The sequence below is a fragment of the Canis aureus genome, chromosome 26 (assembly GCF_053574225.1).
Source record: "Canis aureus isolate CA01 chromosome 26, VMU_Caureus_v.1.0, whole genome shotgun sequence".
Classification (NCBI taxonomy): Eukaryota; Metazoa; Chordata; class Mammalia; order Carnivora; family Canidae; genus Canis; species Canis aureus.
In genome coordinates, this window is record NC_135636.1 from 10564193 (window position 1) to 10588511 (window position 24319).

The window sequence follows — 24319 nt, forward strand, 5'->3', positions numbered from 1 at the left end:
TTTAGACTGAAGTCAGTGGCCATTTTTAGAGGATTTTAATTTTAATGGGTCTTAGTTTCCCGCTTTACAAAACTTCCTTACAGCTTGTTAAACTGTGGGACCTGTAATACTGAAAACAGGAAAAGGAGACTCCAGGCCCATGGCCATTTTTCTTTCTGACGGTTGCCTTCCAGCTCTTGATTAATTCATCTGGTGCCCCCTAAACTACGGGGGGGGGATCTGGAGGTCGGGGCCTAGGACTCCCACTGAACTTTGCTGCCAGAATTACGTAGTGGAGGCTGGAGCTGGCTGGCAGCTTGTGTTTCGGGAACTGTGACAGGTCATATTTTTTTTAGCTGCCACGTCGCAGATCTCTCCCGTCACTTTTAGAGTTGTTTGCAGAGGAAGAGAGATTGTCCTTTCTTTGCCGTGTCCCCTCCACACAAACCCACAGAAGGAACTTTTCACACCCCGATGATGAACCCAAGACACGAGGCAAAATTCCAGAATAGCAAAGAGAAAGTGCTGCTGGGGGCGTTAGGCTAGTACCAGTGATTCCTGATTTCGGCCTGATCGGCAGGGTCATCCTTAGCATAGTTGGTGGAAGTCACAACTCCCATTGCCGTCCTGCCAGCACAAGGGAGATTTCTGCAAAGCGGTTTGCTCAGTGTGGAAACTTTGAGCCAGAGTCAGCCTTCAAGATTCCAGCTGGTTCCAGCTGTGGCTCCCAGGGCCTCTGCTCCTTGGAGCTGCTGGCTGTATCACAGCCCATAATTTGGTCATGCTGGGAGCCAGGTGGCCGAGCCTGTGTCTGGGGGCAGACAAAGGGGCAGGAGGAGGAAGAATACAGAAACCGGATCCTCCGGGAGCCAGAGGAGAAGGAGCCAGGGAGTGTGCGCAGATAGGCGAAGGATAAAGCCCCAGTCCTTCCGTGAAGCTGATCTTGGCCTGCTCAGCGAATGCCCCAGAAGACAGGAAATCCCGTCTGGGCGGCAGAGAGGAAAATGCTGGAAATACCTGCTGGGTCCCTACGGACCTTGCACAGTGTTTTTCTAAGGTCTGCTTTGTGTCTGCAGTGCTTTGCACCCCTTTTGCACTGGGAAGCCCTCGTCCCACTAGGAGGGGCAGAGGACAGGACCTGACCGGAAGTGACTTGCCTGGAAATGGAGACGCCCTGTGGTGTGTTGCAAGGGTCCATGGGGAAGGCTGGGAGGAGCGCGGGTCGGCCCTGCAGCACCTACTAAAGGGTCCTGCCAGGGGTTGGTACGCAGCCTGGCTCTGTGCTAGATACCCACCCCCGCTCCTGCCTTCACCCCTTATGCTTTATTTTAAAACCCACGTCTGATTAAGACCCTTCTCTCCCTTCCATGACTCTCCGTTTGATGCAACAGAAAAGCCCAAGTTCTTCAAAGGGCAAGGTCCTGCCTGATTAGCCATCCCTGTCCTAAAGGAGGTGTTTTCCAAAACTTTCCAAGATGATGTTTCCAGTCCCTTGTGCTCTGTATGTGACTTTGCCGCTGCCCTGTCACTGGAATTGCCTCCTTGAATCTGAGCTGGCTTTAGTGACACCTGTTTAAACCATTGAAGGGGACAGAAGTGATGTGGGGAGGTCCCCTCCCAGTATAGACCAGAGGAAGCCCTGCTTTCTGGATGATCCTTGTTCTCCAGGGCCTCTTTCTCTTTCTGTCTCTTCTTTCTCAATCCATTTGCTAAGCTGGGAGAAGCCAAGCCTCATTTGGGAGAGGCCTCATTTGGGTGTGTCCTAGCTAAGCCCAGCCTTCCAGTCATCCCAGCCCAGGAACAGACAAGTCTCTAGAAGCTTCTAGATCAACAGTGTCCCATAGAACTTTGTGATAGAAATGTTCTATACCTGTGCTGTCCAATAAGATGGCTGTTAGCTGTATGTTAGCTAAGCTGTAGAGAGAACACAACACCCTATTCCATTTGAATTTAAATTAATCAGTAAATATTTCTGTAGTGTAGGTATGTCCTATGTACTATTTGGAATATAGTTACATTAACAATTATCCATCGTGTATCTGAAATCAAATTCCCTGGGCCTCCTGCATGTTTACTGGCTAAGTCTGGCACCTGGAATGTAGCTAGTGCAACTGAGAAAGCAACTTAAATTTTGTTTGTATTTTAATTTGATTTGCTGCAAGTGCCTGGTGGCTACTACAGTGAGCACTCTAGAGAGCTCCAGATCAGTCCCTCTGTCACCCCAAGACAGTCACGTCTCCCCATCTGAAGTCTCAAACTTTGTAACACAGACAAGCCATTCCCACTAAACCCTGTCCTGAAGCATGACCACTGAAATTGTGGGGTTTGCTCTCAACAATAGCAGTGGAACTCCCCTGACCTCTCCGACCTTCCCTCCATAGGCCCCCTCCCTCATTCCACTCTAGGGAACTCCAGGCACACTTCTGCCTCCACCCTTTGCTTCACCTCCTCCCCGTGGTGGAATGTTCTGCTTTATGCCCTTGGCTCATTCCCTCTTCTGCTTCCAATCTTGGCTCAAAGCTCACTTTTCAGTAAGGCCTTCCCTGACCCCGCCCTATATAATTCCTGATTCAATTTACCTTACTCTATATAAAAGTTTCACAAACCTCTCCACCTTGACTCTTTATATATAGCTTATTTTCCGTCTATTTCTGTTCAACTATGAGATCAAGGAGGGTAAGCTGGGGTCTTCACCTTCCCTGTTCTCTGATGTGCCCCAGATGCTGAGAAGAGTGCCCTTCACACAAGCGGTACTCAGTAGATACTGGTGGGATGAGTGACAAAGTGTTAAGTGGATGAGCAGGTGCCATCTTTCCAGATGCCTCTCAAATATGACTGTGCTAAAAAAAAAAAATATATGGCTGTGCTGTTCACTCACTGTCCCTAGACTCCCTGTTAATAGTATTCATTCAACAAACACTCCACGCCAGGTACTGGTACTGTCCCAGGACCTGGGGATACAGAGGTCCCCATGACAGGTGCCCATGTCCTCAGGTAGTCTCTCTTAAGAGGATTAGGGTCAGGGAGGCCACCCTCAAATTTGTTATTGAACGTGGTGTTTGTGACATGAACACAGGAGCTGTAGCCACTTTCACAGGCATCGTCTCATCTCAACCTGTCACTGTGGAAGTTCTTTTAAATGCTGGTGCCTGGGCCCACCTCCACAGGTTCTGCTTTTGATGGTACAGGGTACGCCCCAGTGTTGGCAGTTCACAGAATTTACCTGGTTGTTCTGAGATAGGGAAGGATTAGAAACACTTGTTTAAGGGCACTTGGGTCTGGGTGGCGCAGCGGTTAAGCATCCGACTCTTGATCTCAGTTCAGGTCTTGATCTTCAGGGTTGTGAGTTCAAGCCCAATGTGGAGGTGGAGGATACTTTAAAAAAGTAGCCACCTGGGTGGCTCAGCAGGTGAGCATCGCCTTCAGCTCAGGACCTGATCCCGGGAGTTCTGGGGATCGGGTGCTGCATGGCATTCCTGGTGGGGAGCCTGCTTCTCTCTCTGCCTAGGTCTCTGTGTGTCTCTCATGAGTAAATAAATAAAATTTTAAAAATAACAAAAGCACTTGTTTCCATGAATCCTGGTTATTGCCTCTGAGCCAGCCCCACTTTACAGATGAGGACAAGGAGGCTCAGAGCTCCGCTGTGTACCCAGAAGCTAAGGGTGAGAAATGCTGCATCTGGCAGTCCCTTGGTCCTCCCCAGAAGGCAGGGGCCTGGGGCTAGGGCGCACCCCTCTTCCCCCGCCTTCCTCCGAGCCCTGTCCTGGGCTTGGGAGAGGCCCTCTATCCCACAGGAGGCCGAGAACCACCTCTTCCAGGGCCCATCCTCCCTCCATCCAGGCCCTCCGAGCTCATCAGGCTAATGAGAGACTCTCTGGCCCTGCCCGCTCCCCCTCTGTAATTTGCTCGCTGCCCTTCCCTCTAATTGTACTGCCTCCTCAGCAGTTTCCCAGGCCTGGGGCTCCTTTTCCGGTGGAAGGCCCCTCCCTGGCCTCCTGAAAGGGGCTGCTTTCCAGCCTGTCCCGAGGGGGAGGGACTGCAGCCCTAGAGCCCTTCCCCCCTGGGGGGTGGAGGGGGCGGGAATCCGGTGGCAAATGTTGCAGAGTAGAAGGCAGCAACCCCTTCTGTCCACCTAGGGCCACTTGTAAGTCTTTCAGACACTTAATTAGAAACTGCCCAGAATCTGTAAAGAGTGCAGGGGGCCCACCACCAGGGCAGGAGCGGCTAGGACATCTGGGGGCCACCGTCTAGCTCCGGGCTGTCACCTCTCCAGTGACCGGTTTGTGCTGGGGTGAACTTCTCTTGCTCACCCTCCTCTGGGTCTCCTTTACCCCACTGAAATGTGGCTCCGGCAGGAAAGGATTTGGTGAGGTCCTGGCATCATCCAGGCCTTGCAGGAGTAGGTTTCTGCCTCACTTCCAGGCAGGGGTGACAGTGCACACTCCTGAGCTCACTGCTTGGGCATTGGTGGCATGGGGCAACCTACTCCCAGCACCATAAAGGGGTCTATTTGGTGAAGTGGTTGGCCCCAGTGCCTGCACCTTAGAAGCATTTGGGGCATCGGTCCCATCTGTGATGAAGATAATTCAGACCAGTCTGAGGGCTCGAGGGAGTCCATGTAAAGCCTTATAAGCATGGTGCTCGGCACACAGTCAGTGCCTAATAAGTGACTGTGTCTTATGATTGGTCCCTGCCCCTCTCCTGGCTGCTGGCTGTGTGCACACAGCGCTTTCCTTTGGAGCCATTTACCTGGGGGATGATTCTAGGAATTCCATCTCTGCCAAAGAAGAGTTCTCAGCCTATAACCAGAGGCAACGGGTCATGGCTTTCTGTGGCTGGGAGGCAGCTCCCGCAGCAGCCAGGGCCCTGCTCTGCTTTTGCACCTGTGCCTCTGCGGGCCAAGCTGCTTGGCCAGGCCAGCCTGGACAATGCCCCACCCAGCCTGAAGGCGGGGAGTCCCCGACAGGAGATCCTGCCCAGGCCATGCGTTGGCCTTTTCTGTGGAAAGGCTCACCAGGGAACCATTCTTTGATACACACTCTGGCTTCTTAGTTTTCCCTGGAGCCCTGGACACAGAGGCCACTTCAGGGGTCCCTGCACGCACAGGCTGGCTCTACCTCAGGTCCTGGCTCTCTGGCCCAGGGCACACCTGCCTGTGGCACCCACAAGTGAGCCTCACCTGGCGAGAGGCGGGATCCCTCAGTGGGATGAATTGAAGGTGGATTCTACACAGTCCCTCCTCAAGGACTCGGTTGTACCTTCATGCCCCCTGCCAGACTTCCTGAGGCTACCTCCCAAGCAAAGTGTCCACTCTGGAAGGAGCCCACGCGAAGGCAAAAGCATCGGCAAGTTCCAGAGACTTGCTCTCTGCGGCTTCCCTCCCAAATTCCCAGCATTTTCCCTGAGGCCCCCACCAGGGAGTGAAGGAGGTTGAGGTGCAAGGTGGGAGCAGCCTGAGGCTGCAGGGGAGCCCCTTCCTTTCCTTAGTCTCTCAAGCTCTGAGTGGAGTGGCCCACAGCCAAGACTTGTTAGCCTATTGTTCCCATTTCCTTTGCTCACTTGGCATTAAATGAGGGGCTGGGTGTCAGCTGGCTTCTTACTGGGGGCTGGGCATTCGTCTGCACAGGAGGCAGGCTCCAGTGCTGCTGGGAGGAGGAGAGAGGCTCAGAGCCGGGTTTCCTGCCCGGGAGTCTGGGTGGGGGCCGTAGCAGGAAGAACCTCTGTCTCGTGATCTGAGGGAGCTCCAGGCAAGATGGGCCTCAGAATACACCAAGCAGCCTGGTCTTTGGTTTCTCATCTAAAAAAGAGGAGTGAGAGTGTCCCCCACTGGCAGATTGTGGAGGACCAAACAGAGGAATGTGGAGGTCCCTTTACATGCTAACGGGATTATTTAAATGCAAGGACCACTGTGATTAAGGGCAGCTGAGGGCCAAGAGCGAGGTGGGAGGTGAGGGGATGCCCAGAATAAATCTACTGAGTGGTTGACTATTCCCAGAATCATCAGTCTGTGAGATGAACTCATTCTATCATGTTCCACAAGCAGCTGAGTCCCTACTACGGGCTGGGCACCAGGACTTGCATGGAGAAAACAGTATCTTTCCTCTCATGGAGCTCATACTCTGCTGGGAGTGTTGAGGCAGGAGGGACAATACACTAATAAGCCAGTATAAGAGGTGAAGTGACCCGTGCTATGGCCAGGTATCTATCAGGGAGAGTGAATGGGGGCGGAGCTGTTATGTTATATAGACCTGCCAGGATGACATCACTGAGCAGGGACCAGGGAACCATGACATTGACCAACAGGTAGATTCCAGGCTAAGAAAGAGCAAGAACAAAGGTCTTGAGGTAGGGAACTTCTCTGTGCGATCAGTTAGCTATTGCTACATAACAAACCACCCTGGTGCTTAAAATAGCACTGGTTATTTTCAGTGGGCAGGCTCCACTAGGCAGTTCTGGCAGCGAGGCTCCCTTGCGTTGTCTGGGGTCACCTGCCAGGTGGGCTGGGGCTGGTGGTTTGGAATGGCCCAAACTGGGAGAGCTCACCTCTGCTCCATGGGATCCCCTGCCCCGCAGTGGGTGAGGCCAGGCTTGTGCTCTCAGCAGTCAGGCAGGCTCCCCAGAGCTTCCACGTGCTGTCCTGGGAGCTTGCCCAAGAAAAGAGTGCCCACGAGTGGGTCCAGTCTCTAGGAGGGTCAGAGAATTTGGAGATATTCACCTTTTTCATTATAAATAATCAGAACGGCTTCTGGCATAATGACTGTCAGTTCTATTTGGGGCCTGGTTTAGATGGCTCTTACAGTGAGGATTGGGGTGGCAGGTATTGGGGTACACTGAGGGTTGGACCGGGGGAGTGGTTCCTGTGTGACGAACAGCAGGTGTCCAGTGTTGGGCAGGCAGCTGGCAGGGGAAAGGTCTGGAGTTTTGGGCAGAGGAGGTGGAAGTGCAGGACCAGGGATACACCGATGCAATGGGAGTGCCAATGGGAGTGTCGTTGGGGTGGTTGGTGGAGGACAGGAGAGCTGTCAGCCGACCCTTTAAGGGCCGTTAAACAAAAGGAATGGTTGTTCTGTGTGGCACTAAAAGGGCAGAAGCAGGTGTAAGAGAGACAGGGAGATGGGATTGGACTCAATTCTGAAGAGTTTTGATCACTAGCACAGCCCTCATGATGGATGGGCCCTGGTCTGGGGAGGTAGAGGTGGGGAGATGGGCTGGATGCGGATGTGTGCTGGGCTCTGCCTACCAGCTGCCTTCTCTCCTTTGGGTGACGTGCCTCGTCAGCGCCATCACCCCAGATTGACCTGAGTGCCACTGCAGCAAGACCCCTGATGACCTTGCCCCTGCACCTGTGTCCACGTACCAGGCACCACGCTGCTGTGGGGCACCCAAGTGTTGGCTTGTCACACTGCAGTGCCAGAAGAGAGGGAAGCCCAGGGCTTAGAGGGTAGGGCAGGATCCAGGGAAGCCTTCCTAGGGGAAGGGACTGAGACTTTCTTGGCTTGCAGTGGTTATCCGGACAGTCTGGGTGGGAGGCAGGAGCAAGCATTCCCAGCCAAAGTGACAGAAGCACATCTGACTGCTCCCTTCCCTGGGGGCTGTGGAGAGAAGTAGAAGCCAGGGTGCTGGGGCTCTCCTCCCTCACTGCCCTCACTCCCTGTAGGCCTTGGCTTACTGTTCCATCAAATGGGTCTAATAGGCCTCACAGCTGTAGGCATCAGAATCACCAGGGAAGGTGCTAGAACTGCAGGTTCCTTCCTGGGCTTCATCATGGAGTGTTGCAAGGGGTGGGTGTGGGGTAGGTGCAGCCCAGGAATGTGCATGCCCACCCGGCACCCATGCCCTGAGAAGCTCCTCCTGAATCCCTGAGATTGCCAGCAGACCCTTTGGACCTGGACCCACCAAGTACCCACTGAAGCAGAGACACTGTTTACCCAGGACCTCCCAACCCTGGCACTCGTCGTAGATTACAGGTGGCCCCTTGGGGCTACACCTTTGCCAAACACAAGCTGTGGAGCCCTGGGGGATGGGCCCCCCACCCTGGAGGCCTGATTCAGAGTCTGCAGGGGTCCAGGAGCATCAGCTGAAAGGCATCAAGGACCTTGGGGAGAAAGGGAAGGGGAGCTCAGTGGCTGGGCGTTTCTCGGAGCTCCCTCCAGGGGACCCTCTCTAGGCCAGCTTCTTTCTGCAGCCTTGGCCACCAGGCCTCCTGCTGCTCCTCACCTTTGTCAATATTTATTTCTTTACCAGCCTCCAGCAGCCTGGTATTTGCTTAAAGGGCAGGAACAGACATGGCCAACTTTGCTCTCTGCTTCCTGCCTGGCATTTCTGTGTGGGCCACCTGGTCTTTGACATGTTCGAAGGGATCCCTGGGTGGCGCAGCGGTTTGGCGCCTGCCTTTGGCCCAGGGCGCGATCCTGGAGACCCGGGATCGAATCCCACATCGGGCTCCCGGTGCATGGAGCCTGCTTCTCCCTCTGCCTATGTCTCTGCCTATTTCTCTCTCTCTGTGACTATCATAAGTAAAAAAAAAAAAAAAAAAAAAAAAAATGACATGTTCGAATCATCTGGTCTCCTGCCTCTGCCCCTGGCTCCAGCACGGGGCTCAAGGCCTGAAGAGAGCTTTCTCACATCACCCTTGACTCCACTTCCCCTCAGAGACCCCCTGAACCTGTCCTCTGGCTCCATACACATCACATCTGGACTACAGGCCCAGAACTCAGAACCTTCTAAATGTTCCCCAAATCTCCAGGCTTACAGCACGACTCCAGATCCAAGTCTGAACAAGCCATGGGGAGGTCGTTGTGGTGAAAGGCTGTGTGGTTTGAGGAAGATGTGAGCATCATATTCTGTGAAATCAGATCCTGGTATTGGGTGAGGCCAGGAAGACCTGAACTCGAGCCACAGAGCCACTGATAAATGTGTGAAGCCCTCAGACACGTCACTGAACATTGATTTTTTCCAAATCTGTTCAGATGAGATCTTCTAATTTATTTTTAAGATTTTGTTTATTCGTAAGAGACACACAGAGAGAAGCAGAGACACAGGCAGAGGGAGGGAGAAGTAGCTTTTCCACAGGGAGCCCGATGTGGGATTTGATTCCAGGACCCTGGGATCATGACCTGAGCCAAAGGCAGACGCTCAACCACTGAGCCACCCAGGTGCCCCAAGGGATCTTCTAATTTTTGTCTCCTTCGAACCTCAGGGACATGTTTCAGAGAATGCCTTGGCTCTTTCCTCCCCACTCCTGGATTTCAAAATACAGTTGACCCTTGGACAAAGTGGAGGATTAGGAGCTCCAATCCCCTCACAAAGACCACATATAACTTTTGACTCCCCCAAAACTTACCTACTCATAGCCTACTGCTGACTGGAAGCCTTACCAATGACATACACAGTTGATTAACACACATTGTGTAGGTTATACATATACAGTATTATATACTGTATTATTGTAATAAAATAAGCTAGAGGCAAGACAATGCTATTAAGAAAATCATAAGGAAGAGAAAATACATTTACGGTCCTGACCTGTATTTATTGACAAAAATCCAAGTTACCCTGTGTCCCGCCCACAACCTCCCCTCAAACTTCCAAAACCATAGCATAGCAATTAAAACTAAAATATTGACCTTGGTATTAACACCTTAATCAAACTAAAGCCCCTGTAAGAACCTCCCATGATTTTGCACTAATCTCCTTTTGTTCCAGGGAAGTGTTCAGGAACCCATGTTTGCATTTACTTGGCTTTTTTCCCTCTGTTGTGCTGCTGTCTGCAAGGGTCATTCCTTGTCTTTCAGGATCTGGATGCCCACAGAGAGTATCGATAACTACTTTGCTGAATGTCCCTCAGTACAGGCCTGTCTGGGTCTTCTCACAATTAGGTGGAGGTCGTGCATCCCAGGCAAGGGCAGTGTGCAGCTCAATGTGTCATGTTGTGGGGTCATGGCATTGATGTGTCTTCTGCACTGATGGCCCGGATCTGCGGTCAGTTTGGTCTCTGATGGGTTTTTCTTCTATGGCATTACATCTACTTGCCACTCCCTGACTAGTTAACAAACTAGGAGAGATGTCTTGAGGCAACTCGAATCCCTTTTCTTCTTAAACCTTCCAAAGATTCTAGCATCTATCAGCAGATCTGGTCCATAGCAGTCATCTTTTTGCCCAGTGCTGACTTTCACCTTTTCTCCTTCCTTCCACATTTATTCTTCATTTCCATTGCAAGAAAGAGCTGTCATTTCTGCTCCATCGATTTATTTCAGCAATTATTTAGATCAGCGTGGACTCATGGATATTTTATTCTGTAGATTATACTCTAATACTATCAACTATTTTATTGTTCAGATGATTCCAACCCTGGCTGCTGAGAGCTCCTGTGTTCTTTCAGTATATGGTTTCACTCAGAGTTCCAGGATTTGCTGCTGGTCTCACTCAGCTGTTAGAGATCCTTCTTCTTCTTCTTTCTCTTTTTTTAAAGATGTATTTTATTTTATTTTATTTTATTTTTATTTTTGAGAGAGCGAGGTAGGAGGGCAGAAGCAGACTCCATGCTGAATGCGGGCAGCAGAGCCCATCACAGGGCTCAATCTCTCATGCTTTTGAGATCACAACCTGAGCTGAAACCAAGGGTCAGACCCTTAACTGACTGCACCACCCACCCAGGTGACCCTGTTCAGTATCCTTCTTGGTGTTCTGCATACATCGTGATCTACTGCAGCCACAAATTACATCTTCTGTTTGATATCAGTTATGGGCCAGATTGTGTTCAAAACCTACTCCTTAGTTGAGAGGTGTGTTGGCAGAGCAGGTTCTTTGGAAGAAATTCCCACCAGTTGGAGCTTGGATGTTGCTCCACAGTGAACGCCTAGAGTTCAAAAGCCCCAGAATACCCAACTCATACTGCCCTTAGCTCCTTTTGCCTGGCATATAGAATAGGGTCAAGATTTTATGATGATAACCTTGGCCCTTGTCTAAGACCTGTTCTTACCAACAACTGAGAAAGCTGGAACGTTTCTTAGTTTGGGTTCTCTCAGAAGCTGATTTTGTTATAAGGATTCAAGTGCAAGTATTTGCTTTGGGATGTGATCTCAGTGGGGAGTGGGGAAGTGAGACAGGAAATGGAGGGCACCTGTCACTGTAGTATCAAGCATATTATCACTATGCGTCCCTGGAGCTGTAGAACCTGGAGGGAGACAGTATAGAACACGTGTTTAAGAGTAATCCTGTCCCTCAGGAGCTGGGGTATTTATATACCAACTCCTGTTAGTTTTTGTTATTTTGTGTGTGTGTGTGTGTGTGTGTGTGTGTGTGTGTGTGTGTGTGATGAGAGCCCCTGAAATCTATAGATATCCACTTTTAATTTTTTTAATTAATTAATTTGAGAGAGAGAGAGAGAGAGAGAGCACATGCACGAGTTGGGGGAGGGGCAGAGGGAGAAGTAGACTCCCTACTGAGCAGGGAGCAGGACGTGGGGTTTGATCCTAGGACGCCAGGATCATGACTGAGCCAAAGGCAGACTCTAACTGCCTGAGCCACCCAGGAACCCACCAACTCCCATTAGGTTTTGGTTGAGGACTCTTCCTGGGCATGATAATTCTCTAACACTTCTAAGATGCAGGCAAGAGTGGCAGAGTTGTGCTTGGAGATGGTAAGGGTCTTTCTTCTCCAGGACACAGGTGAGGCACCAGTAACGCCCACTACAGGCGCATCCCCATTTTACAGATGGAGAAACTGAGGTTCACAGAGATGGTACTGAGGGCTGGTACCTAAAGCTGTGATTTGGGTGCATTAAATGGTTCTAGGTTTCCCCTCAACCCTGATATCTCCCTTTCCCTTGGCTTCTTCTGGCAAATTCTTCCTCTGCTGCCTGCTCACTTGCTGCAAGGTGGACCGGCTAGGAAATGGGTGCACATTTGCACAACGTCACATCCCATCAGAATGAGTGATGCTTTGGCTTAATGTCTTAGTAATCGTACATGCATTGTTTAGCTTGGATGGGGACAAGCTCCTGTACTATTTCAGGAGGCTTGAGTTACATCAACCCACCAATAAGCTGTGTTAAAAGATTAGGCAAATAGACAAAAGAAACTCCTGGCTTCCTGTTTGCTTAGACTGCTGGGCTGACAGAGAACCTGTTTAATCTCTAGTCCCAGGGTTCCTCTGACATCTCCATAAGCTACAATTTCCCAGTACATCCACTGGGGTGTGTCACCATTTCTTACTGTCCCCCTTCCTCTTCTTCCCTCACAGATCTGTTTCTGGTTCTTATTCTGACTGCCTGACCATCTGTATATTCCCAGCCTGTTCTCCTGGTGAACTTTTGCACCTAGGCCATCCTTATGAGTTTGGAGAGAGACAGGTGGGTCAGGGGACCTGGGCTCTGCCAACAGTACACAGGCGCAGCCCCAGCCTCCGTTTCCCCCGGGAGGAATCGAGAGAGTGTTGAAGGAGACGTTCCCCTTCCCCAGCCCACCTCCTAGAAATGCCCAGAACAGCAAAGCAGATGAGTTTACAAAGGGATTGTCACCACCCAGGGCCTGGCTGGCTTCCTGGGCTTGAGGCTTCAAGAGACACGTAAACAGACAATAAGCATATAAAAAGAAGCCCCACCTCACTGGTATTCAGGAACAGGTGAATTAAGAAAACATGCAAAACATGCTGGAGTTTGGGGGAAGTTGTCCAGCTAGCAAGTTGACACTAGGTATTACAGACATACTTCGTCTTACTGTGCTTTGCTTTATGACACTTCGCAGATGGTATATTTTTTACAAATCGAAGGTTTGTGGCAATCCTGAGTCAAGCAAGTCTATTGGCAACATTTTCCTAAAGCATTTGCTCAGTTTGTGTCTCTGTATTATATTTTGGTGATTCTAGCAATATTTTAAACTTTTTCATTATTATGATACTTTGTCAGAGTGATCTGTGGTCAGTGGTTATGACTTGCTGAAAACTCAGATGATGGTTAGCATTTAAAATTTTACTTTTATTAATTTTTATTTATTTATTCATGAGAGACACAGAGAGAGGCAGAGACACAGGCAGAGGGAGAAGCAGGCTCCATGCAGGGAGCCTGATGCGGGGCTCCATCCAGGATCCCAGGACCATGCCCTGGACCAAAGGCAGGTGCTAAACCACTGAGCTACCCAGGCATCCCTGCCTTTGTTAATCTTTTAAGTGTTGAGAGTTTTAAAGATTTTATTTTAAATTCCAATGTAGTTAACATACAGTGTTATATTAGTTATAGATGTACAATATAGTGATGCAATAATACCATACAACACCCAGTGCTCATCACAAGTGGACTCCTTAATCCCCATAGCCTTAATCCCCATATTTTACTCATCCCCTCCAACCAACTTTCCTATGGTTAGCATTTTTTAGCAATAAAATTTTTTCATTTTTATTATTATTATTTTTAAAGATTTTATTTATTTATTAATGAGAGACCCAGAAAGGAAAGGAAGATGTTTTAACCTCTGAGCCACCCAGGCGTCCCTAGCAATAAAATATTTTTAAATTAAGGCATGTACATTATTTCTCTAGTCATACTGCTATGGCGTACTTCATAGATTACAGAATATTGTAAACATAACTTTTATATACATTGGGAAACCCAAAAATTCATTTGACTCACTTTACTGCAGATATCTGGAACCAAACCAACAATACCTTTGCGGTATGCCTGTACAATAAAAAATGTTCATATCCAAAATGCAGAGAATCACTTCTTCAAATTTATGGCAGAGAGACCCTTGCACACTAGCTAGCATAAGGAAGTAGGTATGCATGAGGCTGTTCACCAAAGCAGCACTTCTCAACCATCTGTAGGCTTTTTATTTCCAATTGGTTGCAAACATGTACATTTTTTATTTTACAATAACAATGAATTGCTAGAGAATGAAATTTTAAAATTCAAGGCTTAGAAAATACCAGCCTGCGATTTTTATTATGGGATTCAACATAACATCACTCTGTCAAATAAAAGTTTCTCAGTGCTTACCCTGAGTTTCTTTTTTTAAAACATTTTTTTTAAAAGATTTTATTTATTTGTGAGAGAGAATGTGCAAGCACAAGCAGTGGAGGGGCAGAGGGAGAAGCAGACTGCATGCTGAGCAGGGAACCAGATGTGGGACTTGATCCTAGGACCTTGGGATCATGACCTGAGCTGAAGGTAGACGCTTAACCAATTGAGTCACCCAGGCACCCCTTGCCTTCAGTTTCTATTCGTATCCCATCATGGACTGCTAATTAATAGCTCGGGGGCTATCACCAGGTGCTGGACCCCAGTCTTTGAGTAGGGCTGCTCTGCTGTGTTGCTTGCAAAACAAACAAAATCAGAAAGAACCTAAATATTTATCAATACATAAAACATTTTATGTCCATGCTATAAAATCCACGCAATAGTAAGACATAAAGACACGACTCCTGACATGGAAATGTGGCTGACACACATTATTGAGTGAAAAAAAGACAACAACAAACAACACTCGGTATTTTCTATAGGTACATAAATATGTAGGAAAATATATGGAAAGGGACTGGAAATGCATGCTGCTGGTTATCAGGAGTGGTGGGTAGAGAGGGAATCTTTCGTAATGCTTTAATTTTTATGAAAATAATGCATTTAAATATTACTTGCATAATGAAAACAAATTTAGCATCCAGGCGAGGTTGATCTAAGGCAAGCAAAAGCCTCTCAAAGTTACACTGGAAACCAAATGTCCTGAATTCTTCCCTAGCCCCCGAGAGAGGGACACACGATGCACTCTGCTACGTGGGTGTGATATGGATTGAACGAACAGTAAGTATCAAGGGCAAACTCACATGAAAAAGATGGCATCTGAGCCCCCTTGGAGCCTGCAGGGGAGAGGGACTGGGTGGTTGGTTGCATATGAGCCGCCTGTGAGGTGGTCAGAGGCAGAAAAGAGAATTTGGATTTTAGATTCAAACATAAAGGAAAACTCTAACATCTGACTTCTGAGCTGAGGGTCGATTGAGCACAGGTATCCATCCAGTCGTAGCTCCCTCCTGAATCTTGGTTCAAATGACGGTAAAGAGAGACAAAATTCAACGACGATGGAGAGAATGGAGCTGGAAGGCTCATGGAGGGGTCGCTGACAGACTTAGTGGACAGGAGACAACAGGATCCCCAGTCAGCGGTGGGGGTTGCCAAGTGACATGACTTACACCACAGAAGGCTCCTTTATTTTCTCCTTTCTGGGTTCTCTGACCCTAGAGTTGTGACATTTTGTGATGGTTTACCTTTATGTGAATCTTTCAATATGGACAATCACTTCCTTCCATTCTGGCAGTTACATTGTATAATTTCCTGGATAATCTCCCTCCACTGTTTTCTCTGTTCTTTTTCTGGAACTCTTCTTAGCTGGATGTCAGACCATCTGCATTAATGCTGTATTTTTCTTATGTTTTCTTTTTGGTTTCTAGGTTATCATTTTTTGTTGCTCTTCTATTTTTTGGAATATCTCGTCAACTTCATTTTCTTTTTTTTTTTTAATTTTATTTATTTATTCATGAGAGACACACACAGAGAGAGGCAGAGACACAGGCAGAGGGAGAAGCAGGCTCCCCACAGGAAGCCCAATGTGGGACTCGATCCCAGGACCCCAGGATCATGCCCTGAGCCAAAGGCAGATGCTCAATTGCTGAACCACCCAGGTGGCCTATCAACTTCATTTTCTTTTCTTTTCTTTTTTAAGATTTTATTTATTTATTCATGAGAGAGAGAGAGAGAGAGGCAAGACACAGGCAGAGGGAAAAGCAGGCTCCCTGGAGGGAGCCTGATGTGGGACCCTATCCTGGAATCCCAGGATCACCCCCTGAGCTGAAGGCCTACGCTCAACTGCGGAGCCATCGGGGCGTACCTCAACTTCATTTTCTAATGTTTCTATTGGATTTGTTTTTTCAAGTAAATGTACCTGTAGTTGTAAGAAATAATACAGATAGATCTTGCGTACCCTTTATCCTTCTCTCTACTGGTAACTGATGTAGGAAACAAAGGCAGAAGAGAAATTATTAAATTTCCTTACTGCCTACAGCCCATTGAGAGTCCTTGAAACAGGCAGACTGACCTACCTTTAGGGAGGCAACTGCTCAGTGTTAGTACTTTGTTAAGGGCAACAGGTAATCCTAGCCGGACCCCTGGGATCCTGTAAGTCTACTTTTTTTTTTTTTTTTAAGATTTTATTTATTTATTCATGAGAGGCACAGAGAGAGAGAGAGAGAGAGAGAGAGAGAGGCAGAGACACAGGCAGAGGGAGAAGCAGGCTCCATGCAGGAAGCCCGACGTGGGACTTGATCCTGAGTCTCCAGGATCACAACCTGGGCTGCAGGCAGCGCTAAACTGCTGTGCCACCGGGGCTGCCCCCTGTAAGTCTACTTTAAAGTATCAAATTCCTTGAGAAATTTCCTTTATCTTCAAACCCCCCAAGATACGTGTTGGCAATCATCCCCCAGGAATATGACCCACCGACATACATCCAAAGGGTCTCATGACTTAGGTTTTAGTAGACAGTAATAAATGACCCTTTCCCAACAAGAGCCAGTCCCCTCAAGGTCCTGGAAACCTTGCTTCCAAAATTCCTTAGAGACTTACTCTTTCCCTAACCCCCTCCCAACTTGAAAGTATAAAGGAGTCACTCTTCGTTTCGAGGGCAGCTCTTTCTGCCCATGGGACCAATCCCTGTGCTTTAATAAAATCACCTTTCTGCACGAAAAATCATCTTTTTGCACGTCTCAAGAACTCATTCTTGGCCGTCGGCTTTGAACCATAATGTATTTTCCCACATCACTGTCTTGCAAGACTATAGTACAACATCACAGGCAGGACATTGACATTTTTACAGTTAAGACACAAAACACATCTGTCACCATAAGGATCTCTCTGGTAGCACTATTGAAGCCCACTTGCTTCTTGCAACCATTTTTTGTTTAACACATTTCTATAATTTTGTCATTTCAACAATGGAATTATAAATAGAATCACACAATGGGGAATTACACCCTGGTTATTGATTGTACCAATAGTTCATTCCTATTTATTGCTTAGTAGTATTCCATGATAGGGGTGTACTACCATTTCTTTAAAGATGGTATGCATTCTTTTATATTCTGTGTATTTCATATTTGAAATGAGTTTTTTTGTAGATAGCATATAGTTGGGTCATATTTCTTGATCCACTCTACCAATTTCTGTCTTTTAATTGGTATATTTAGATGATTTACATTTAATATAATTATTGATATGCTAGGGTTTGACTCTGCCATCTTATTTTTATTTTCTGTTGCTATCTCTGTCTTTTGTTCCTGTTTTCTTTCCCCTTGAAATGTTCAAAATGCTTGAACATTTTTTGAATTACATCTTGACTTATTTACTTTTTAAAAAAAATATTTTATTTATTTATTTATTCATGAGAGACACACACACACACACAGAGGCAGAGACACAGACAGAGGGAGAAGCAGGCCTTCTGCAAGGAGCCCAATGTAGGACTCAATCCTGGATCCCGGGATCATGCCCTGAGCCAGAGGCAGACACTCAACTGCTGAGCCACCCAGATGTCCCTATTTATAGCATTTTTAAAATAAGATTTTATTTACTTATTTAAGAGAGAGAGGTAGTGACAGAGTTAGCATGAGTGGGGAGGAGATGGAGAAGCAGTCTCCCCACCAAGCAGGGAGCCCAATGTTGGGCTCAGTCCCAGGATCCTGGGATCATGATCTGAGCTGAAGGCAGACACTCAACCACCAACTGAGGGCCCAAGTGCCTCAGATTGGGTAATTTCTACAGTTCTATCTTCCAAATTTCTTGCAAGGCTACTTTCCCCCAGTCCTTTGGCTAAAGAGCAGAGGTTTTTTGTTGTTGTTGTTTGTTTTTTGTTTTTGTTTTTGTTTTTGTTTTTTGTTTTTTTTGGTGTATACCTGTTTGCATTTCTGGGTTGTGGGCTTCTCAGGAAGCTATGGGATATATAAGGCAAAAAGAAAAACCAAGAAACTTACTGCCATGTCATTTTTTGTGTTCCAAGTCCCCTAATCATGTGCCTTTTTCTCTCTATCTTTCACAGTTTTCTTTTATATTTAATGTTCAGGAGTTTTAGTTATATGCAGAAGGAAGAATAAGGAGAATTATGTTTACTCCATCTTCCTGGCAATAAAAGTCTTTTCTATTGAATTTAAAACTTTCAGCTAGGGCAGCCTGGGTGGCTCGGCGGTTTAGCGCTGCCTTCAGCCCAGGGCGTGATTCTGGAGACCCGGGATCGAGTCCCCACGTCCGGCTCCTTGCACGGTGCCTGTTTCTCCCTCTGCCTGTGTCTCTGCCTCTCTCTCTCTCTTTGTGTCTCTCATGAATAAATAAATAAAATATTTAAAAAAAACTTTCGGCTCTAATATTTTTAATTTCTAAAAACTCTCTTGTTTTCTAATGGCTACCTTTTCCCCTGATATCCTGTTCTTGTTTCTTGGATGCATTATTTTATTCTTTCTTTTTAAAAGACTTATTTGTTTTAATGAGAGAGAGAGATTATGTGCACATACATGCATGTGAGCATGGTGAGGGGGGAGCAGAGGAAGAGAGAAACATAAGCAGACTCCATGCTGAGTGTGGATCCCAATAAGGGGCTTAATCTCAAAACCCTGAGATCACAACCAGAGCTGAAATCAAGAGTTGAACACTTAACTGACTGTGCCACCCAGGCATCCCTGCATTATTTCCTTATCTCTCTGATGCTTAATCAGATAATAATAGAGAAATTTTTTTCTGTTTCCTACAGTGGTTCATTTCTTCCAGGTTAATTTAATTTTTCCCATTTTTGTTTTTTCCCCCCACTGAGTGACACACATTGAGAGAGAGAGAGGCAGAGACACAGGCAGAGAGAGAAGCAGGCTCCATGCCAGAAGCCTGACGTGGGACTTGATCCCGGGTCTCCAGGATCAGGCTCTGGGCTGAAGACGGCGCTAAACCGCTGAGCCACCCGGGCTGCCCTTCTCTTTCATTTCTGATATTAGAAGTTTGTGTCTTCTTCCTTTTTTTCCTTAGTCTGGCTAGATTTTATTTTATTGATCTTACTGATCTTTATTGATCTTTTCAAAGAACTAGCTTTCGGTTGCACTGATTTTCTCTATTGATTTCTTGTTTTCAATTTCATTGACTTCTGCTCTCTTATTTCTTTCCTTCTGTTTACTTTGGATTTAATTTAACTCTTCTTTCTCTTGTTTCCTAATGATAGAAAATTAGATTGTTCTTTTCTTTAAGATTCCATTCATTTACTTGAGAGAGAGAGAGAACATGGGGGGTGGGCAGAGGGAGAAGGTGAAACATACTCTCCACTGAGCAGGGAGCCCAACACGGGCCTGATTCCAGAACCCCAGGATCATGACACAAGCTGAAGGCAGATGCTTAACTGACTGAGCCACCCAGGTGCCCCAAAACTTAGATTGTTAAGATCTTTCTTCTTTTTCAATATATGCATTCAATTCTATAAGTTTCCCTGTGAGTACTGCTTTCATTATATCCCACAAATTTTAATAAGTTGTATTTTCATTGTCAAAATATTTTTAAGTTTGCTTTGAGGTTTCCTCTTTGACTCATTGTTATTCATGAATGTATTATTTAATCTCCACATATTTGGAAATTTTCCAGTTATCTTTCCATTATTGATTTCTAGTTTAATTCTACTATGGTCTGAGAACAGACATTTTATGATTTCAATTCTCAGTTTGTTAACGTGTATTTTACAGCCCAGAATATGGTCTATCTTGGTGAATATTCCTTGTGAGCTTGAGAAAAATGTGTATTGTGCTATTGTTGGATGAAGTAGTGTAAGGATGTCATTTATATCCACTTGATATGTGGTGCTATTGGTCCAACTATATCCATACTGATTTGGACATACATACGGATATGTCCTGTTGGATCTGTCCATGTCACAACAGTACTGCATAACTTCTGATATTTCTCTGGGAAAGCCTACTTTGCCACTTCCACCAATGACCAATGATCAGACTATATCTTCCTTCCTCAAAGCTCCCTTTTCCCCTTCCACAGCTGGCTTTGCTTCACTTTGCTGAGAGACTAGAAGTCATCAAGTCCAAACACACTCGTTCTTTCTGTGTCTGACTGCGTTTATTCATTTACACCATCTTCTTCTGTTTTCTATAACCACAGAGACATGTCATTTGCCAGTCTGGACAAATCTCTTCATCTAATTCCACTTACTACCCTTCTGCCAATTCATCTTTTTTAAAAGAAGGGGTATGAGGGACACCTGGGTGGCTCAGTGGTTGAGCATCTACATTTGGCTCAGAGAATGATCCTGGGATCCTGGGATTGAGTCTTCATTGGGCTTCCCACAGGGAGCCTACTTTTCCCTCTGCCTGTGTCTCTGCCTCTCTGTGTGTCTCTCATGAATAAATACATAAAATATTTTAAAAAAATAAGAGAAGGGGTGTGGAGTCGTGGCAGAGACAGAGAGACAGAGAGAGAGTATCCTAGGCAGGCTCCACATCCAGCATGGAACCCAACATGGGGTTTGATCTCACAACTCCAAGATCATGACCTGAGCTGAAATCAAGAGCCCGATGCTTAACCAATTGAGCCCCCTCCTGTCAATTCAAAGATTTCATTAATTTTTCTGATTTCCTTGCCCATCATCCATCTTTGATCTACTGCATCTACTGACTCATTTCCACTGGAGTTTAAGTAGGTTGAGTATTTTCCACCTTTAAAAAACCTCTCTCTTGGGCAGCCCGGGTGGCTTAGCAGTTTAGCGCCGCCTTCAGCCCAGGGTGTGATCCTGGAGATCCCGGATCGAGTCCCATGTCGGGCTCCCCGCATGGAGCTTGCTTCTCACTCTGCCTGTGTCTCTGCTTCTCTCTCTCTCTCTCTCTGTGTGTCTCTAATGAATAAATAAAATCTTAAAAAAAACCAAAAACAACAAAAACAACAACAAAAAACCCCCCTCTCTCTTGAGAAGTTCACATCATCTGTGAGGTATTCTTGCCAAAAGTATTTAACCTGAATCCAATCATGAGGAAACAATCAGACAAATCCAGGATGTGGGACATGCTACGTGACAACTGGCCTGAACTCTTTAAACATGTCAGTGCCATGAAAGACAAAAAAATACTGGGAACTGTTTCAGATTAAAGGAGAATGTAGAGATGTGGCAACCAAATGGAATGCATGAAACTTGATTGGATAATAGGCCAGGGAAAAAGAAAATGGCTAAAAAGGACATTTCTGAACTGTTGGGGAAATGTGAATATGGTTTATTAGATGATATTTTTGATTCGATGTTAAATTTCTTCAGATGGGATATGACACTGAGGTCACACAGGAGAATGGCCCTTTTCTTAGGAAAAGCATGTTGAAGTATTTAGAGGTATTTGTAGTTTTATTTCCAATGATTCACCCTTAAATGAATATATTTGGGTGTGTGTGGAAAGTAAATGTGGCAAAGTCTTTACAAAGGATGCATGAAGAGAAAGAGTGAAGAGGTGTGTATGGTACTCTTCTTTCAACTGTTCTACAGACTTGATATTTTTCAAAATAAAAAGTTGAGCAACTAAGAATCTTCCCTTGATCCATATCTGCTTCCCTCTTGATACATGGAGCATATTTGCCATCCAACTCAGCTGCACTTCTACTCCTTCATGTACCAGTGATCCTTCAATCTGTTCTGGCAGGCTTCTCCCATCACTGCACCCAAACTGGTCTCTCTCCTCATTGTCCTGAGAGCATCCATGCTGGCAGCTGGGAGGGCAGCGTTCCACACAGATGGCTTGGTTCCTTGTCTCGAAAAACCCTGGATTCTCAGCCTCCGGACACCTGCTTCTAGTTTTCCTTTTACCTTGCTGGTCTCTCCTCACTCTTTGCTTGCTCCCATTTCTCTCCAACCTCTCAATTTTTGCTTCCTTGGAGCTCAGGATCTTGGCTTTTTTTTTTTTTTTTTTTTTTTTTTTTTTAAAGTCTCTCCTTGGGTGAGAGTTCATCAATTCCTATGGATTTAAAAATTGAATTTGTTCTAATGATGTCCAAATATGAGCCTCAGGCCTGGATCTTCTCCACTCTGACAACTCAACAACTCTCTTACTTCACATCCCTTCTTGGATATTTCACAGACATCTCAAGTTAACTTTTAGTGATTTTATCACTGCACAAATATTTATTGAGCACCCACTATGGTCTAGGCAACTGTTCTAAACATTAGGGATGTGGGGACAATGAGCTACTTATGGCTATACCATTGGAGGACATTATAGTTGGGAGAAACAGCCAACAAGCAGATATAGAATTTGATGATAGTAAAGGCTATGAAGAGAATAAGTGAAAATGGGGATGTATGTGTTTGAGAGTGTTTGGTGGACTTATATTTGGGGTGATCAGAGAAGGCCTCCCCGAGGAGGGGGAGTGTAAATTGAGATCAGGATAAGAAGCTGAGGCCAGGATGAGAAGATTGAGATGAACATTCTCGGTGGAGGCAACAGCTGGTTTAGATGCCCTCAGGTGGGAGTGTGCTTGGCATATTCTGCAACTGAGATGTGCCCCCTAGAACAGAATCTTGATCCCTTCCCTGTTTGGCTTGTTTTTTGGAATTTTAGGGCATCTAAGATCTGCTCATCAATTCTTTTTTTTTTTTTTTTAGTTCGATTTGCCAGCATATAGTATAATGCCCAGGGGTCATCACATCACATGCCCTCCTTAATGCCCATCACCCAGTTACTCCATCCCCCCACCCACCTCCCCTTCTGCAACCCTTCGTTTGTTTCTCAGAGTTAGAAGTCTCTCATGGTTTGTCCTCCTCTCTAATTTTTCTTCACTCAGTTTCTTCTCCTTCCCTTATGGTACCTCTCACTAGTTCTTTTTTTTTTTTTTTTTTTTAAGATTTTATTTATCTATTCATGAGAGAGAGAGAGAGAGAGAGGCAGAGACATAGAGAGGGAGAAGCAGGCTCCATGCAGGGAACCCAACGTGAGACTTGATCCCGGGACTCCAGGATCATGCCCGGAGCTGGAGGCAGACGCTCAACCACTGAGCCACCCAGGCGTCCCTCACTAGTTCTTATATTCCACATATGAATGAAATCATATGATGATTGTCTTTTTCCAGTTGACTCATTTCACTCAGCATAATACCCTCCAGTTCTATCCACGTCCATGTAAATGATAGGTATTTGTCCTTTCTGTTGGAGAGGGTACACCACATATTCTTTATCCATTCATCTGTCAAAGGACATCTTGGCTCCTTCCACAGTTTGGCTATTGTGGACATTGCTGCTATGAACATTGGGGTGCAGGTGTCCCATCATTCCATTACATCTATCTTTGGGTAAATATCCAGTAGTGCAATTGCTGGGTCATAGTGTCTGCTCAAGAATTCTATCTGAAAAACATTCAACTGACCTCGAATTCTTATTTTGGAATCTTCAGATCAGGAATGTCTTCCTCTCTGAGCTAGAAAGCACTTTGATTCTTTTATGGGCAATGAGTCAGAAGGTTAGAATAAGATGCAGGCATTTGTCAGGGTTCTGACAGTCCTTTTGTCTTCCACCACATGCAAAGCCCCAGTAATAATCCTGACATCTGTTTGAAGGGGGCAGGTTTCCATTGTCCACTGGGTCTTGGCTCTACGGCCCGGTCCCTCCCACCCTCCATCCTCTTCAGTTGCCTTTGTGTTCCTGAAGATTGGAGTGGGACAGTGTGAGAGGGTCCTGGGACTTTCAGCTTGTAAGGTCCCTCTCAGCAAAGTGGAAAGGGTGCTCTGACTCTGTTTTATAACCTTTCTGGGTAGAAATTGCAGCCAATGATAAAAATCTTTGCACTTCCCTCAGGGCTGGATCCCATTAGGCTTTGCTAATGAGGCAAAAATCTTATCTTTTTCTAAAGAGAGTGTGTGTGGGAAACCACTCCTTAAATAGATTTGAAACATACTTAGAACTCATTTTTTTTTTGAATGGGCAACACATTCATATTTTGCTAAAATTTAATAAATAAAGATAAAAAAGTGTACCCAAAAAGTCTTCTCCACACCACTGTCCCCAGCCTCCCAGTTCCTATTCACTGCCATGCCCTGCTCTGCCCTACAAAGGCATTACCATTGTTATCAGTTTCTGGTGTAGCTTTGTGTGAGGACCCACTCAGAATCCCAGAGTTGTTATAAAGATTATTTTAAGCTGAAGGCATTTGAGATTCAACAGATGCAGAAAAAGCCTTCAGAATTTCCCTTATCTGACTAAAAGTAGAAATTTCTGAGAAAGGAGGACTGCTGTAAATCCTCTCTTGGGAGCAGTTTCTACGTCCAGGAGAGAGACCAAGAGTAAGCCTGTCATAAGTC

The 24319-nt window shown here is 46.2% G+C and overlaps 1 long non-coding RNA gene across 1 annotated transcript; it reads right to left on the reverse strand.

The window, feature by feature from the left end:
- LOC144297887 (uncharacterized) lies at nucleotides 1-15118 on the reverse strand. The gene is made up of 4 exons (XR_013364772.1): nucleotides 14797-15118; nucleotides 6523-6662; nucleotides 5539-5776; nucleotides 1-964 (listed from the first exon to the last, which is right to left on the reverse strand). It is a non-coding gene; the product is annotated as an uncharacterized LOC144297887 (long non-coding RNA).
- Nucleotides 15119-24319: the final 9201 nt, after the last annotated feature.